This window comes from Orbicella franksi, chromosome 2 (genome assembly GCF_964199315.1).
Source record: "Orbicella franksi chromosome 2, jaOrbFran1.1, whole genome shotgun sequence".
NCBI classification, from domain to species: domain Eukaryota; kingdom Metazoa; phylum Cnidaria; class Anthozoa; order Scleractinia; family Merulinidae; genus Orbicella; species Orbicella franksi.
In genome coordinates, this window is record NC_138146.1 from 479,153 (window position 1) to 497,473 (window position 18,321).

The 18,321-nt window shown below is 43.6% G+C and overlaps 1 long non-coding RNA gene across 1 annotated transcript in view; it reads right to left on the reverse strand.

The window, feature by feature from the left end:
* The window catches only part of LOC145474335 (uncharacterized), a 233,854-nt gene extending 226,432 nt beyond the window's left edge, over window positions 1-7,422 (reverse strand). Inside the window, exons 1-3 of the long non-coding RNA XR_014045367.1 lie at window positions 7,153-7,422; window positions 6,170-6,247; window positions 4,382-5,661 (exon numbers count right to left, since the gene is read on the reverse strand). This is a non-coding gene — a long non-coding RNA (uncharacterized LOC145474335). The remainder of the gene's footprint in view (window positions 1-4,381; window positions 5,662-6,169; window positions 6,248-7,152) is intronic.
* Between the last annotated feature and the right edge of the window lie 10,899 nt (window positions 7,423-18,321).

Sequence of the window (18,321 nt, forward strand, 5' to 3'; positions counted from 1 at the left end):
TGAAGTGGGGCTAAACTTTTGGGCCCAGAAGCTGGAAAGTCAGCGTTCAAAAAGTTTTGCTGTTTCCATTTCACTCCAAACCAAGACAAGCAGGAGTTAGTTTAGGGTCCCCGGGACTGGAAAATATCCCCCAAGTTTCCGAAAATCGAGCTTAAGTTAGTCAAAATTACGATGCGCGTAAGGCGGCCTCGGCTACTCTTTCAATCTTAAAATGAAGTGGGGCTAAACTTTTGGGCCCAGAAGCTGGAAAGTCAGCGTTCAAAAAGTTTTGCTGTTTCCATTTCGCTCCAAACCAAGACAAGCAGGAGTTAGTTTAGAGTCCCCGGGACTGGAAAATATGCCCCAAGTTCCGGGAAATCAACCCGAAGTTTGTCAAAATCACGATGCGCGTAAGGCGGTCTCGGTTACCCTTTTAGTGTTAAAGTAAAGTGGGGCTATATTTTGGCCCAGAAGCTCGAAATTGAGCGTTCAAAAAGTTTTGCTGTGTCCATTTTACTGCAAACCAAGGCCATCAGGAATTAGTTTAGAGTCCTCAGAACTGGAATATATCCCCTAAGTTCCGGCAAATCGAGCCGAAGTTGCTCAAAATCAGGATGCGCGTAATTCGGTCTCGGCTACTCTTTCAGTCTTCAAGTAAAGTGGGGCTCTATTTCGGTCCAGAAGCTCGAAAGTGTGCGTTCAAAAACTTGTGCTGTGTAAATTTCACTGCAAACCATGGCCATCAGGAGTTAGTTTAGAGTCCCCGGGACTGGAAAATATTCCCCAAGTTCCGGGAAATCGAGCAGAAGTTGATCAAAATCACGATGCGGGTAACGCGGTCTCGGCTACTGTTTCAGTCTTAAAGTGAAGTGTGGCTGTATTTTGGCCCACAAGCTCGAAAGTGAGCGTTGAAAAAGTTTTGCAGTGTCCATTTCACTGCAAACCAAGGCCATCAGGCGTTAGTTTAGAGTACGCGGAAGTAGAAAATATCCCCCGAGTTCCGGGAAATCGAGCCCAAGTTGGTCAAAATCACGATGCGCGCAAGGCGGTCCCGCCTACTCTTTCAGTCAAAGTGAAGTTGCGGTATATTTCGGCCCAGAGGCTCGAAAGTGCGCATTCGAAAAGTTTTGCTGTGTCCATTTCACTGCAAAGCAAGGCCATCATGAGTTAGTTTAGAGCCCTTGGGACTAGAAAATATTTCCCAAGTTCCGCCAGATCGAGCCGAAGTTGGTCAAAGTCACGATGCGCGTAAGGCGCTCTCGGTTAGTTTTCCAGTCTTAAAGTGAAGTTGGGCTATAGTTCGGCCAAGAAGCTCGAAAGTGCGCGTTCAAAAAGTTTTGCTCTGGCCCTTTCACTGGAAACCAAGGCCGTCAGGAGTTAGTTTAGAGTCCCCGGGAGTGGAAAATATTCTCCAAGTTCCAGTAAATCGCGCCGAAGTTGATGAAAATCACGGTTCGCGTAACGGGCTGTGGGCTATTCTTTCAGTCTTAAATTTAAGTAGGGCTATATTTCGGCCCTGAAGCTCGAAGGTGAGCGTTCAGAATGTTTTGCTGTGTTCATTAAACTGCATACCAAGGTCATCGGGAGTTAGTTTAGCGTCCCCGGGACTTTAAATTATTCGCCAACTTCCGGGAAATCGAGCAAAAGTGGCCCACAATCACGATGCGCGTAAGGCGGTCTCGGCTACTCTTTCAGTCTTAAAATTAAGGTGGGCTATATTTCGACCTAGAAGCTCGAGACCGGGCGTGCGCTAATTTTACCTGTGTCCATTTCACTGACATCTTAGGCGATCAGGAGTTAGTTAAGAGTCCTTGGGACTGGAAAATATTCCCCAAATTCTGGCAGATCGAGCCAAAGTTGCTCAAAATCACGATGCGCGTAAGGCGGTCTCGGCTACTCTTTCAGTCTTAAAATGAAGTGGGGCCATATTTCGGCCGAGAAGCTCGACACCGAGCGTGCGCTCCTTTTGCCTGTGTACATATCACTGAAAACTAAGTTCATCATGAGTTAGCATAGAGTCCTCGGGACAGGAAAATATTCCCCGGATTCCGTTAAATCGAGCCAAAGATGCTCAAAATCACGATGCGCGTAAGGCGGTCTCGGCTACTCGTTTACTCCGAAAATGAAGTGGGGCTATATTTCGGTTCTACAAGCTCGACACCGAGCGTGCTCTCCTTTAACCTGTGTCCATTTCACTAAGAACTAAGTCCATCAGGAGATAGTTTAGAGTCCTCGAGACTGGAAGGTATCCTCTAAGTTTCGGCAAATTGAGCCATACGTTCTTAAAATTACGATAAGCGTACGGCAGTTTCGTTTACTCTTTGAGTCTTAAAATGAACTGGGGCTACATTTCGGCCTAGAAGCTCGACACCGAGCGTGCGGTCCTATTACCCGTGACCATTTTACTGAAAACTAAGGCCATCAAGAGTTAGGGTAGAGTCCCCGGACTGGAAAATATCCCCCAAGTTTTGGGAGATCGAGCCATAGTGGCTAAAAATTTCGATGCGCTTAAGGCGGTTTCGTGTACACTTTCAGTCTTAAAATAAAGTGGGGCTATATTTCGGCCTACAACCTGGAAGCCAAGCGTGCACCACTTTTACCTGTGTCCATTTCACTAAAAACTAAGGCATTCAAGAGTTAGTTTAGAGCTTCTGGGACTGGAAAATATCCCCCAAGTCCCAGGAAATCAAGCCGAAGTTCGACAAAATTACCATGCGCGTAAGGCGGTCCCGCCTACGCTTTCATTCTTAAAGTGAAATGGGGCTATATTTCGGCCCAGAAGCTAGAAAGTGAAAGTTCAAAAAGTTTTGCTGTGTTCATTTCACTGCAAACCAAGGCCATCAGGAGTTACTTTAGCGTCCCCGGGACAAGAAAATATGCCCCAAGGTCCGGGAAATTGAGCCGAGCTTGGTCAAAATCACGATGCCCCTAAAGTGGTCTCGGCTACTCTTTTTGTCTTAAAGTGAAGTGGGGCTATATTTCGGGCCAGAAGCTCGAAAGTGAGCGTTCAAAAAGTTTTGCTGTGTCCATTTCACTGCAAACCAAGGCCATCAGGGGTTAGTTTAGAGTCCCCGGGACTGAAAAATATTGCCCAAGTTCCGGGGAATCGAACCGAAGTTGATAAAAATCACGATGCGCGAAATGCGGTATCGGCTACTGTTTCAGTCTTAAAGTGAAGTGGGGCTATATTTCGGCCCAGAAGCCCGAAAGTGAGCGTTCAAAAAGTTTTCCTGTGTTCTTTGACGGAAAAACAAGGCCATTACGAGTTAGTTTAGCGTCCCTGGGACTGCAAAATATTCCCCAAGTTCCGGTAAATCGAGCTTAAGTTGGTTAAAAGCACGATGCTCCAAAAGCGCTCTCGGCTACCCTTTCAGTCTTAAAGTGAAGTGGGGCTATATTGCTGTCCAGAAGCTCGAAAGTGAGCGTTCAAAAGGTTTTCCTGTGTGCATTTCACTGCAAACCAAACTATCAAAAGTTAGTTTAGGGTCCCCGGGACTGGAAAATATTGCCCAAGTTCCGGGAAAGCGAGCCGAAGTTGATCAAAATCACGATGCGCGAAATGCGGTCTCGGCTACTGTTTCAGTCTTAAAGTAAAGTGTGGCTATATTTCGGCCCACAAGCTCGAAAGTGAGCGTTCAAAAAGTTTTGCTGTGTCCATTTCACTGCAAAACAAGGCCATCAGGACTTAGTTTAGCGTCCAAGGGACTGGAAAATGTTGCCCAAGTTCCGGGAGATCCACCCGAAGTTGGTCAAAGTCACAATGCGCGTAAGGTGGTCTCGGTTACTCTTTAAGTCTTAAAGTAAAGTGGAGCTTTATTTCGGCCAGGAAGCTCGAAGCTGAGCGTTGAAAAAGTTTTGCTCTGTCCATTTCACTGCAAACCAAGGCCATCAGGAGTTAGTTTAGAGTCCCCGGGACTGGAAAATATATCCCAAGTCCCGGGAATTGGAGCCAAAGTTGATCAAATTCATGATGCGCGTAACGCGGTTTCGGCTACTCTTTCAGTATTAAAGTAAAGTCGGGCGATATTTCTGTTCAGAAGCTCGAAAGTGAGCGTTCAAAAAGTTTTGCTGTTTGCATTTCACTGCAAACCAAAGCTATCAAAAGTTAGTTTAGGGTCCCCGGGACTGGAAAATATTGCCCAAGTTCCGGGAAAGCGAGCCGAAGTTGATCAAAATCACGATGCGCGAAATGCGGTCTCGGCTACTGTTTCAGTCTTAAAGTAAAGTGTGGCTATATTTCGGCCCACAAGCTCGAAAGTGAGAGTTCAAAAAGTTTTGCTCTGTCCATTTCAATACAAAGCGAGGCGATCAGGAGTTAGTTTAGAGTCCCCGGGACTGGAAAATATCCCCCAAGTTCCGAGAAATCGATCCGAAAATGGTCAAAATCACGATGCGCGTACACGGCACGAAAAATCGCCTTTACCGCGCGTCAAATCTGTTGTTAAAGGTTTTGTAAAGGTTGCCTTTGCACGCTTTTGACGATCTGTGACGCGAATCAAAGATCATCTATGAATAAACCTTTACCACCAAATCAAAGGCGTGAAAGGCCGTTTTTACTCACCTTTGAACGCCTGTGTTTTTAGGGTTAAAGGTGATCCTTTGATACGCCTTTGCGCTCTGTCAAAGGCGGGTCAAAAGTGTAATCAAATTTGTCTGCGATTCGAGTCAAAGGTTTGCTAAAGACGTGGTCGAAGATGCCTGTGACGCAGGCCAAAGGTTTGTCAAAGGTACTCTGCGCGTTCCACGCTCGCGCGTCTCGCCCGAACTTCTCGCTCGCGCTCCTCTTTCGCGCTGCGCGACCGTTGATCACGTTTCGCGCGATCCACATCTTATACGCTTTTTTCTGCCTGCTACACTAGCTTTGTAGCTCCGCATACGAAAGATGCTATTAGATCCGTACTCTTCATTTATGTCTGACAAGTTTTGAAGAATATATCAGCTTTAATAAAGTTATTTTGTACCAAACTATTGACAAATGTTAACGGAAAAGCGGCCCGGAAAGATCATTGCGCCTAATTTTAAGAAAATAAATATGTTCAACTTCATCTCATTTTCAATTTTTTCCCCGTTTTTATCAAGAGTAAATACCTCCAAGTACCTTACATAAATGTTTTGGGCTTCAGGTTTCAAAAAGCCACGTTACAGGCTTGGTTTCAAACTACACGTAATGAGACTGATCATAAGGAAAACATTGTTCTGTCTATCGTGAAAACAACAGTCAACAAATCTTCCATGGTACAAAGTGCATTTATCTAAAATTGAAGTACTGCGGCTAAATTCTCAGTTCCTTAAATTTACTAGACCAGACTAGACAATAGGGAAGACAACCGCAAAATTTCGGGAAAGATATAGCAAACTTCGCACAAAAGTCAACTAGTGTATAAGCGTCCTTTCCAGATGGCACGTACAGTCCGTTGCATGGAACTCCTTATGTTTTGGTAGTTCTCCTTTTCTGCTTCTTGCACTTGCTCATTCTTGCATTATAAATGGAATGGAATACAGTGTTTTCCACTTCTTTCTCATCAAAGTGGTTAAACTGCCTTGTTGGGGGTCAATGCCAACTAAATCCCCATTATTTCTAGGGAAGTCACATTTTGACAAAGTCTAAGGCGTTGACGAAATTAATCACCGCATCTTCACTGGATAAGTCCATCTTGTCGACCACTGCTTGTCCGCATTTGTCTAAACAGAAGCAAACAGACAAAAACGTTGGAAATGAATATTAAGGGTGAATCTTGGCATTCTATTCCTTAAAGTTTGCCTATAGTAGTTTTGCTAAGATCACATTAATAAAACGTGACCAATCAGATCATTACTCCTCCTTCGAATAGTTTGTGCTTCTGTCAATAGTAGCCTTTTTTCTGTATTTCTCTCCACTCTACTCAGAGATTTGGTCACACAGGTATGTCATTAAGAGCCAGTTTAACAAGCTAATTTCACCAGCTGAACAAGGGTTATCCCCAGCTAGAATTTCATAAGAGAACAAAGACTTGGGGTCATTTTAAAAGTGTACAGCTTGGCACAAATAAACAAAAAGCCTAGAGCCAGTTTACCAGTCCATCTGTCTGCCTGTCTCTTAAAGACATCTTACAGACCTCTTACCACAAAGATCTTTTATGGTTGCACTATAGCAATCTAAAAATCAACAAATCTGACATAAACTGTGACAAGAAATGAGGAATTCACACACCTTTGGGAATATTGCTGTTCCTGTGTAATTTCCACAGATCTCTTCATGTTCAGTGGTGTAATCTTTTTCCTTATTTTCCTTGTAGATCATAAGTGAAAAGGAGCATATAAACATATCAAAATAATTGCACATTTGATTAGTAAACAGTTAGCAACTACTTGTACACTTTTTTCCACTGAAAAAAATTCCTGAAATTAAATGATTTAACATGAGACATGCCTGCATGGAATCGCATGGCTCATTCATTGAAACAAAAATCCAGTCCAAGATGATGAATACAACCACTATGATTCCCAGTGCAGCCGCATCTCATAGAGGGAAATGGCTATTATCCAGTCAAATTTGCCAACAAAATTTTCAATTGAGTAAAAGCAAATAAATGTCTTTGTCAATTTACTTTTACTAAGTTATTATCAAATCCTCTACGCCTTAAATTCTCTACTGATCCCATCAATAGTTATGAATTAATCATATTATTAATTTTGCTTGGAAAAATTTGGTTTGGAAACCTGATGGCCAAACCAAAACAGTCGATATTGCAGACAACCACTCAAAATTTAGATTCAAAACTCAGCTTTTACCAGTCAAAAACCAACATTTCCTGAGACTGGTTTGCAACATTCTGCAACTTTGATTCATTTACCAAAAAGATTCCCACCCCTTGCATGTTTTCAATAACATTTTAATTACTTAATTTTCATCCAGGTGAGCCAGTTGATGTATTTGTCCCTTAAGAAAGACAACATTTCCTTACTTGCCCTTAAATGAACCAAAAAGAAACAACTTTTTTTTTCACAGAGTGAGACTGTAATAAAAATGATCAATTAAAATAACATTAATAAGCTATAGCCAGGTTTTCAAAATCTATTTATATCCTTTCTTTACTGGAAAAAGACATTAAAAGTTGTGGCTGAAGAAATTATAAGATGGTCTATGCTACAAAATATAGAAATAACAAATGAATATTCCAGCCTTTTACTTACCAAAATGTTCTGATGTTTGCACACTTTGGAGCATTGCATGATTTAACTGCATCTGAGTTGACTATGAACTACAGAGTTGTATATTGTATCCTCTCCCAGAATTTATTCTGTTAATTTCTTCAGTTCTTCTAGAGTGGCTAGCTGAAGGATAAAAACAACATTCATAAGCAAATTTCCACTAGTCACATATTTATTGGCATTTAATTGTCTACTGCTCAAAAGATCAAGACATGAAACTCTAAAACTACTGGTATTGTCCAGAGAGGTCGCATAATAATATTATTATGGGGTCAGTTTTTTAATTTGCAACTAATGGCAAGTTTGATTTTTTATCAAACATTGTAACAATTTCACCTACTAACGGATAAGCTGGATTATGTGTACTAAAGGCATCCGTGATCGAGTGTCGATTGATACCCTTGATCGATCCTCTAAATCAACTCTCTATCAACACCCGATCGATACCCAATCAACACTCCATTGACACCTCGGTTGACACTCAATCTACATTTCTATTACTCAGTTTTGCAAATGTCACAGGGTAGGTGCATTTGATCACCTGGTATGACACCATTCTTAGCCCTGGAGACAGTTCAAAATGTCAAATGCTGGCAGGTTCGGGGTGGGGTGGTTGGGCAGGAGATAGTGGAGTTCCAAATGACTGATCCATAAGCCTGATACAACAAATATCAAAACATATTTTTACTACAATTGCTATTGATCTCGCTATCTCAGTGGTCAAAATTTGTTGTGGACTCACTCAGCTACGCTTCGTAAGTCCACAACATTTTGACCACTGTGATGGTGCGTATCATTGTCGATAAGAGTACAGACCACACTAAACCACATGCAATTTGTTAAATTCAACCCAGTGAAGTCATTTATCTACATTAATGAACAAGCATCATCATAATTTCAACTGTGGCAACAAACAGAGCTTTTTTTCAATAGAATGGTAACTAGAGACAAAAGCAGAAACTTATCCATAGATTAAATTTTCAGAGTCAACAACTCTTTTAATGGTATAATGAATATGATAATTAAGTCAGGTCGTGATGGATTGTCATGCATGGCTGACTGAGTTTTTCCTTCAATGCAAATTTCCTTTATATTTACATGAGCTTTCTTTCAAGGGAATTGTTTAAGCTCAGAAATTACCAGAGGCATTGTGCACAACCATTTATACGTAAATAGAGTTAAGTTTAAGCTTAATTATTAAGTTACGTTTATTTCAAGCACTGATCATGCTAAAATCTATGCTATGACAGACACTTCAATTTAATGCACAAGACTTGACTGAGTGCGAAAAAAATATATCTTTGTCAACTTTTGTAAATAAGTATATGTGAATTGAAAATAAAGTTTGGTCTTTCTTAACGAAGAGCTTTGCCGATCAACTGTGATTCAGTCAAGTGCAATTAATCATCGACCAAATTGTTTTCACTGCCGAGGATCTGTCTTGCCATAAATATACGCAATTCACAGCTCTTTGTGTAGCCATTGCTGCGTTTAATTTACTTTTTAAACTCCGTTATTCTCTGAACATTGAAAACAAATGAACGAAATTCAGAGACTTACCTTTTCCTGGTCCAAAACACAACGAAAATTTCACCAAAGCCGCCATAATGAAGCCAAATGAAGAAAAATGTCTGCTTTCCTCACAGCCGACTTCGTTGACCTTTATTCCGATTGGCCAGAAAAATGCGGGAAGCCGCTGGTAGCCGCGTTTTCCCGCTGTTTTCGAGTTGTTTCTTTGTGCCACCTCCAGGTCAAGTGAAAACTTTTTTATTAAAAAAATACACATTGACAAAAAAGCAAGCTTTCATTTTATCGTTAAAACAGCAAAAAAATACGAAAACGCAGGTTCTTAGGGCGTTAAAAGCGGAGTCGCAAGATATGGCCATATTTGACCTCGCCTTTGACATGACATGACGTAGGATCAAAGTTGTACAAAGCCATGCCGCCTTTGAACGCCTTTGACATAAGAGATCAAAGGTATGCAAAGCCGTGGTGTCTTTGAACGCCTTTAACGCGCGTCAAAACTGTAGTCAAAGTTATTGACATGTTTGAACTCGCCTTTGGCAGGGATCAAATGTATGGCAAATCCATAAGATATTTCATTCCCCCTTTTACGTGGGTCAAAGGTGGAGTCAAAGTTAAGATCACATTTGCCCTCATCTTTGTCATGGATCAAATGTATCGGCAAAGCCATGACATTTTTGACACACATTTGACACGCGTCAAAGTTTGGATCAAAGCTATGATCATATTTGACTTCGACTTTGATCAGGATCAAATTTAGAGTAAATCCAATTTTTCGTGCCGTGGTAAGGCCATCTCGGCTACTCTTTCAGTCTTCAAGTGAAGTGGGGCTATATTTCGGCCCACAAGCTCCAAAAAGGGCGTTCAAAAATTTATACTCTGCGCATTTCAGTGCAAACCAAGGCCATCCGGAGTTAGTTTAGAGTCCCCCGGACTGGAAAATATCCCAAAAGTTGCGTGAAATCGAGCTGAACTTGGTCTAACTAACGATGCGCGTGAGGCGGTCTCGGCTACTATTTCAGTCTGAAAGTGAAGTGGGATTCTATTTCGGCCCAGAAGCTACAAAGAGAGTGTTCAAAAAGCTTTCCTTTGTCCATTTCACTGAAAACCAAGGCCATCAGGAGTTAGTTTAGAGACCGCGGAAAAGGAATATATCCCCCAAGTTCCGGGAAACCGACCCGAAGTTGGTCAAAATCACGATTTGCGCAAGACGATCTCGGCTACTCTTTCAGTCTTAAAGTAAAGTGGGGCTATATTTCGGTCCAGAAGCTCGAGAGTGAGCGTTCAAAAAGTTTCGCTGTGTCCATTTCACTGAAAACCAAGACAATCAGGAGTTATTTTAGAGTCCCCGGGACTGTAAAATATCCCCCAAGTTCCGGCAAATCGAGCCGAAGTTGGTCAAAATCACGGTGCGCTTAAGACCGTGTCGGCTATTCCTTCAGTCTTAAAGTGAAGTGGGGCTATATTTCGGCCCAGAATTTGGAGAGTAAACGTTCAAAAAATTTTGCTGTGTCCATTTCACTGCAGACCAAGGCCATAAGGGGTTAGTTTAGAGTCCTTGGGACTTGAATATATCCCCGAAGTTTCGGGAAATCGAGCCGAAGTTGGTCAAAATCACGATGCGCGTAAGACGGTCTCGGCTACTCTTTCAGTCTTAAACTGAAGTGGGGCTATATTTCGGCTCAGAAGCCCCAAGGGGAGCGTTGAAAAAGTTTTGCTCTCTCCATTTCAATGCAAACCAAGGCAATCAGGAGTTACTTTAGAGTCCCCAAGTTCCGGAAAATCGAGAAGACGTTGGTCAAAATCAGGATGCGCGCAAGACGGTCTTGGCTAGTCTTTCAGTCTTAAAGTGAAGTGGGGCTATATTTCGGCCCAGAAGCTCAAAAGTGAGCTTCAAAAAGTTTTGCCTTATCCATTTCAATGCAAACGAAGGCCATCAGGGGTTACTGAAGACTCTTCGGGACTGGAAAATATCCCCATGTTCAGGGAAATTTAGCCGAAGTTGGTCAAAATCACGGTGCGCGTTAGGCGGTCTCGCTGAGTGTTTCAGTCTTAAAGTGAAGTGAGGCTTTATTCCTGCCCAGGAGCTTGAAAGTGAGCGTTCAAAAAGTTTCCCTGTGTTTATTTCACTGCAAACCAAAGCCATCAGGAGCTAGTTTAGGGTCCCGGGAACTGGAAAATATCCCCAGACTTCCGGGAAATCGAGCCGAAGTTGGTCAAAATCACGATTTGCGTAAGGTAGTCTCGGCTACTCTTTCAGTCTTAAAGTGAAGTGGGGCTATATTTCGGGCCAGAAGCCCGAAAGTGAGCGTTCAAAAAGTTTTGCTGTGTTCATTTCACTGTAAACCAAGGCCTATAGGAGTTAGTTTAGCGTCCCCGGGACAAGAAAATATGCCCCAAGGTCCAGGAAATTGAGCCGAGGTTGGTCACAATCACGATGCCCCTAAAGTGCTCTCGGCTACTCTTGCTGTCTTAAACTGGAAAATATTGCCCAAGTTCCGGGAGATCCACCCGAAGTTTGTCAAAATCACAATGCGCGTAAGGTGGTCTCGGTTACTCTTTAAGTCTTAAAGTAAAGTGGAGCTTTATTTCGGCCAGGAAGCTCGAAGGTGAGCGTTGAAAAAGTTTTCCTCTGTCCATTTCACTGCAAACCAAGGCGATCAGGAGTTAGTTCAGAGTTCCTGGGACTGGAAAATATCCCCCAAGTTCCGGAATATCGACCCGAAGTTTGTCAAACTCACGATGCGAGCAAGGCGGTCTCTGCTACTCTTTCAGTCTTAAGTGAAGTGGGGCTATATTTCGGCCCAGAATCTCGAAAGTGTGCGTTCAAAAAATTGTGCTGTGTCCATTTCAATGCAAACAAAGGCCATCAGAAGTTACTGATGGGACTGGAAAATATCCCCCAAGTGCCGGGAATTGGAGCCGAAGTTGATCAAATTCATGATGCTCGTAACGTGGTCTCGGCTACTGTTTCAGTCTTAAAGTCAAGTGTGCCTATATTTCGGCCCACAAGCTAGAAAGTGAGCGTTCAAAAAGTTTTGCTGTGTCCATTTCACTTCAAAACAAGCCCATCAGGACTTAGTTTAGCGTCCAAGGGACTGGAAAATATACCCCAAGTTCCGGGAAATCCATTCGAAGTTCGTCAAAATTACGATATACGTAAGGCGGTTTCGGTTACTCTTTCAGTCTTAAAGTAAAGTCGGGCTATATTTCTGTCCAGAAGCTCGAAAGTGAGCGTTGAAAAAGTTTTGCTGTGTGCATTTCACTGCAAACCAAAGCTATGAAAAGTTAGTTTAGGGTCCCCGGGACTGGAAATTATTGCCCAAGTTTCGGGAAAGCGAGCCGAAGTTGATCAAAATCACGATGCGCGAAATGCAGTCTCGGCTACTGTTTCTGTCATAAAGTAAAGTGTGGCTATATTTCGGCCCACAAGCTCGAAAGTGAGAGTTCAAAAAGTTTTGCTCTGTCCATTTCAATGCAAAGCAAGGCGATCAGGAGTTAGTTTAGAGTGCCCGAGACTGGAAAATATCCCCCAAGTTCCGAGAAATCGATCCAAAAATGGTCAAAATCACGATGCGCGTAAGGCGATCTCGGCTACTCTTTCAGTCTCAAAGTGAAGTGGGGCTATACTTCGGCCCAGGAGCTCCAAAGTGGGCGTTCAAAAAGTTATGCTGTGCGCATTTCAGTGCAAACCAAGGCCATCCGGAGTTAGTTTATAGTCCCCCGGACTGGAAAATATCCCAAAAGTTGCGTGTAATCGAGCTGATCTTGGTCTAAGTCACGATGCGCGTGAGGCGGTCTCGGCTACTATTTCAGTCTGAAAGTGAAGTGGGATTCTATTTTGGCCTAGAAGCTACAAAGAGAGTGTTCAAAAAGCTTTGCTTTGTCCATTTCAATGAAAACCAAGGCCATCAGGAGTTAGTTTAGAGACCGCGGAAAAGGAATATATCCCCCAAGTTCCGGGAAACCGACCCGAAGTTGGTCCAAATCAAGATTTGCGCAAGACGGTCTCGGCTACTCTTTCAGTCTTAAAGTAAAGTGGGGCTATATTTCGGTCCAGAAGCTGGAGAGTGAGCGTTCAAAAAGTTTCGCGGTGTCCATTTCACTGAAAACCAAGACAATCAGGAATTAGTTTAGAGTCCCCGGGACTGGAAAATATCCCCCAACTTCCGGCAAATCGAGCCGAAGTTGGTCAAAATCACGGTGCGCTTAAGGTGGTGTGTGCTATTCCTTCGGTCTTAAAGCGAAGTGGGGCTCTATTTCGGCCCACAAGCTCAAAGCTCAAAAAAAAATTACTGTGTCTATTTCACTGGAAACCAAGGCTATCAGGAGTTAGTTTAGAGTCCCCGGGAGTGGAATGTATTTCCCAAGTTCCGGAAAATCGAGAAGACGTTGGTCAAAATCACGATGCGCGTAAGACGGTCTCGGCTACTCTTTCAGTCTTAAAGTGAAGTGGGGCTATATTTCGGCCCAGAAGCTCAAAAGTGAGCGTTCAAAAAGTTTTGCTGTATCCATTTCAATGCAAACCAAGCCCATCAGGGGTTACTTAAGAGTCCTCTGGACTGGAAAATATCCCCCAAGTTCCGGTAAATCGAGCCGAAGTTGGTCAAAATCACGATGTGCGTAAGGTGGTCTCGGCTACTCTTTCAGTCTTAAAGTGAAGTGGGGCAATATTTCGGCCCAGAAGCTCGAAAGTGAGTGTTTAAAAAGTTTTGCTCCGTCACTTTCAGTGCAAACCAAGGCCATCAGAAGTTAGTTTAGAGTGCCCGGGACTGGAGAATATCCCCCAAGTTCCGGGAAATCGAGCCGAAGTTGATCAAATTCATGATGCGCGTAACGTGGTCTCGGCTACTGTGTCAGTCCTAAAGTGAAGTGTGGCTATATTTCGGCCAACAAGCTAGAAAGTGAGCGTTCAAAAAGTTTTGTTGTGTCCATTTTACTTCAAAACAAGGCCATCAAGACTTAGTTTAGCGTCCAAGGGACTGCAAAATATCCGCCAAGTTCCGGGAAATCCATTCGAAGTTCGTCAAAATTACGATGCGCGTAAGGCGGTCTCATCTACTCTCTCAGTCTTAAAGTAAAGTGGGGCTATATTTCTGCCCAGAAGCTCCGAAGTTGTGCTCTGTCCATTTCAGTGAAAACCAAGGCCATCAGGAGTTACTTTAGAGTCCCTTTGACTAGAATATATCCCCCAAGTTTCGGGAAATAAACGCGAAATTGGCCAAAATTACGATTCGCTCAAGACGGTCTCACCTACTCTTTCAGTCTTAAAGTAAAATGGGGCTCTATCTCGGCCCAGAAGCTCGAGAGTGAGCGTTCAAAAACTTTCGCTGTGTCCATTTCACTGCAAACCAAGACAAGCAGGAGTTAGTTGAGAGTCCCCGGGACTGGAAAATATCCCCCAAGTTCTGGGAAATCAACCCGAAGTTTGTCAAAATCACGATGCGCGTAAGGCGGTCTCGGCTGCTCTTTCAGTGTTAAAGTAATCGGGGGCTATATTTTGGCCCAGAAGCTCGAAATTGAGCGTTCAAAAACTTTTGCTGGGTCCATTTTACTGCAAACCAAGGCCATCAGGAATTAGTTTAGAGTCCTCAGAACTGGAATATATCCCCTTAGTTCCGGCAAATCGAGCCGAAGTTGCTCAAAATCACGATGCGCGTAAGGCGGTCTCGGCTACTCTTTCAGTGTTAAAGTAATGGGAGGCTATATTTTGGCCCAGAAGCTCGAAATTGAGCTTTCAAAAACTTTTGCTGGGTACATTTTACTGCAAACCAAGGCCATCAGGAATTAGTTTAGAGTCCTCAGAACTGGAATATATCCCCTTAGTTCCGGCAAATCGAGCCGAAGTTGCTCAAAATCACGATGCACGTAAGGCGGTCTCGGCTACTCTTTCAGTCTTCAAGTGAAGTGGGGTTCTATTTTGGTCCAGAAGCTCGAAAGTATGCGTTCAAAAACTTTCTCTCTTTGCGTTTCACTCCAAACCAAGACCAGCACGAGTTAGTTTAGAGTCCCCGGGACTGGAAAATATTTCGCAAGTTCCGGGAAATCGAGCCGAAGTTGATCAAAATCACGATGCGCGAAACGTGGTCTCGGCTACTGTTTCAGTCTTAATGTGAAGTATGGCTATATTTCGGCCCACAACCTCGAAAGTGAGCGTTCAAAAAGCTTTGCTGTCTCCATTTCACTGCAAAACAAGGCCATCGGCACCTAGTTTAGCGTCCAAGGGACTGGAAAATATGCCCCAAGTTCCGGGAAATCCACCCGAAGTTTGTCAAAATCACGATGTGCGTAAGGCGGTCTCGGCTACTTTTTCAGTATTAAAGTAAAGTGGGCTATATTTCGGCCCAGAAGCTTGAAGGTGAGCGTTCAAAAAGTTTTGCTGTCTCCATTTCACTGCAAACCAAGGCCATCAAGAGTTAGTTTAGAGTCCCTGGGACTGGAAAATATCCCCCAAGTTCCGGCATATCGACCCGAAGTTGGTCAAAATCACGATGCGCGTAAGGCGGTCTCGCCTACTCTTTCAGTCTTAAAGTGAAGTGGGGCTATATTTCATCCCAGGAGCTCGAAAATAAGGGTTAAAAAAGTGTTACTGTGTTCATTTCACTGCAAACCAAGGATATCAGGAGTTAGTTTAAAGTCCCCGGGACTGGAAAATATCCCCCAAGTTCCGGGAAATTGAACTGAACTTGGTCAAAATCACGATAGTCGTAAGGCGGTCTCGGCTACTATTTCAGTCTTAAAGTTAAGTACGGTTGTATTTCGGCCCAGAAGCTCGAAAGTGCGCGTTCAAAAAGTGTTCCTGTGTCCATTTCACTGCAAACCAAGGCCAACGGGAGTTAGTTTATAGTCCCCGAGACTTGAAAATATCGCCAAAATTCTAGAAAATCAAGCGGAAGTTGCTCAAAATCACGATGCGCGTAAGGCGCTCTCGCCTAGTCTTTCAGTCTTCAAGTAAAATGGGGCTCTATTTCGCCCCAGAAGCTCGAGAGTGAGCGTTCAAAAACTTTCGCTGTGTCCATTTCACTGCAAACCAAGACAAGCAGGAGTTAGTTGAGAGTCCCCGTGACTGGAAAATATCCCCCAAGTTCTGGGAAATCAACCCGAAGTTTGTCAAAATCACGATGCCCGTAAGGCGGTCTCGGCTACTCTTTCAGTGTTAAAGTTATGGGGGGCTATATTTTGGCCCAGAAGCTCGAAATTGAGCGTTCAAAAACTTTTGCTGGGTCCATTTTACTGCAAACCAAGGGCATCAGGAATTAGTTTAGAGTCCTCAAAACTGGAATATATCCCCTTAGTTCCGGCAAATCGAGCCGAAGTTGCTCAAAATCACGATGCACGTAAGGCGGTCTCGGCTACTCTTTCAGTCTTAAAGTGAAGTGGGGCTATATTTCATCCCAGGAGCTCGAAAATAAGGGTTAAAAAAGTGTTACTGTGTTCATTTCACTACAAACCAAGGATATCAGGAGTTAGTTTAAAGTCCCCGGGACTGGAAAATATCCCCCAAGTTCCGGGAAATCGAACTGAACTTGGTCAAAATCACGATAGTCGTAAGGCGGTCTCGGCTACTATTTCAGTCTTAAAGTTAAGTACGGTTGTATTTCGGCCCAGAAACTCGAAACTGAGCGTTCAAAAAGTGTTCTTGTGTCCATTTCACTGCAAACCAAGGCCATCAGGAGTTAGTTTAGAGTCCCCGAGACTTGAAAATATCGCCAAAATTCTAGAAAATCGAGCGGAAGTTGCTCAAAATCACGATGGGCGTAAGGCGGTCTCGCCTACTCTTTCAGTCTTAAAGTGAAGTGGAGCTATATTTCATCCCAGAAGCTCGAAAATAAGCGTTCAAAAAGTGTTACTGTGTTTATTTCACAGCAAACCAAGGCCATCAGGAGTTAGTTTAGACTGCTCGGGACTGGAAAATATCGCCCAAGTTCGGGGAAATCGAGCCGAATTTTGTCAAAATCACGATGCGCGTCAGCGGTCTCGGCTACTCTTTGATTCTTAAAGTGAACTGGGGCTATATTTCGGCCGAGAAGCTAGAAAGTCAAAGTTGAAAAAGTTTTGCTGTGTTCATTTCACTACAAACCAAGGCCATCAGGAGTTAGTTTAGACTCCTCGGGACTGGAAAATGTCGCCGAAGTTCGGCGAAATCGAGCCGAATTTTGTCAAAATCACGATGCGCGTAAGGCGGTCTCGCCTACTGTTTCATTCTTAAAGGAAACTGGCGCTACATTTCGGCTCAGAAGCTCGAAAGTGAGCGTTCAAAAAGTTTTGCTCTCTTAATTTAACTGAAAACCAAGGCCATCAGGAGTTAGTTTAGAGTCCACGGGACTGGAAAATATCCCTTAAGTTCTGGCAACTCAAGCCGAAGTTAGTCAAAATAACGTTGCGTCTAAGGCGGTCTCAGCTACTATTTCAGTCTTAAAGTGAAGTGGGGCTATATTTCGGCCCAGAATTTCGAAAGTAAGCGTTCAAAAAAATTTGCTGTGTCCATTTAACTGCAGACCAAGGCCATCAGGGGTTAGTTTAGAGTCCTTGGGACTTGAATATATCCCCGAAGTTTCGGGATATCGAGCCGAAGTTGGTCAAAATCACGATGCGCGTAAGACGGTCTCGGCTACTCTTTCAGTCTTAAACTGAAGTGGGGCTATATTTCGGCTCAGAAGCCCGAAGGCGAGCGTTGAAAAAGTTTTCCTCTCTCCATTTCAATGCAAACCAGGCAATCAGGAGTTAATTTAGAGTCCCCGGTACCGGAAAATATTCCCCATTTTTCCGGAAATCGAGCCAAAGTTGGTCAAAATCACGATGCGCGTAAGGCGCTCTCGGCTATTCTCTCATTCTTAAAGTGAACTCGGGCTATATTTCGGCCCAAAAGCTCGAAAGTGAAAGTTCAAAAAGTTTTGCTGTGTCCATTTCCCCGCAAACCAAGCCACATCAGCAGATTGTTTACAGTGTCCGGGACATCAAAATATCCCCCAAGTCCCGGGAAATCGAGCCGAAGTTTCTGAAAATCACGATGCGCGTAAAGCAGTCTCGGCTACTCTTTCAGTCTTAAAGTTAGGTGGGGCTACATTTCGACCCATAAGCTCGAAAGGGAGCGTTCAAAAAGTTTTGCTGTGTCCATTTAGCTGCAAACTAAGGCCATGGCAAGTTAGTTTAGCTTCCCCGGGAATTGAAAATATTCGCCAACTTCCGGGAAATCGAGCCGAAGTTGGTCAAAATTACCATGCGCGTAAGGCGGTTTCGGCTACTCTTTCACTTTTAAAGTGAAGTAGGGCTCTATTTCGACCGAGAAGCTCGAAAGTGAGCGTTCAAAAAAATGTGCTGTGTCCATTTCACTGCAAACCAAGGCCATCAGCAGCTAGTTTAGAGTCCCCGAGACTGGAATATATCCCCGAAGTTCCGGGAAGTCGAACGGAAGTTGGTCAAAATCACGATGCGCGTAAGACGGTCTCGCCTACTCTTTCAGTCTTAAAGTAAAGTGGGGCTATATTTCGGCCCAGAAGCTCGAAAGTGACCCTTTAAAAAGTTACGCTTTGTGCATTTAACTGCAAACCAAGGCTGTCAGGAGTTAGTTTAGAGTCCCCGGACTGGAAAATATCCCCCAAGTTCCGAGAAATGGAGCTGAACTTG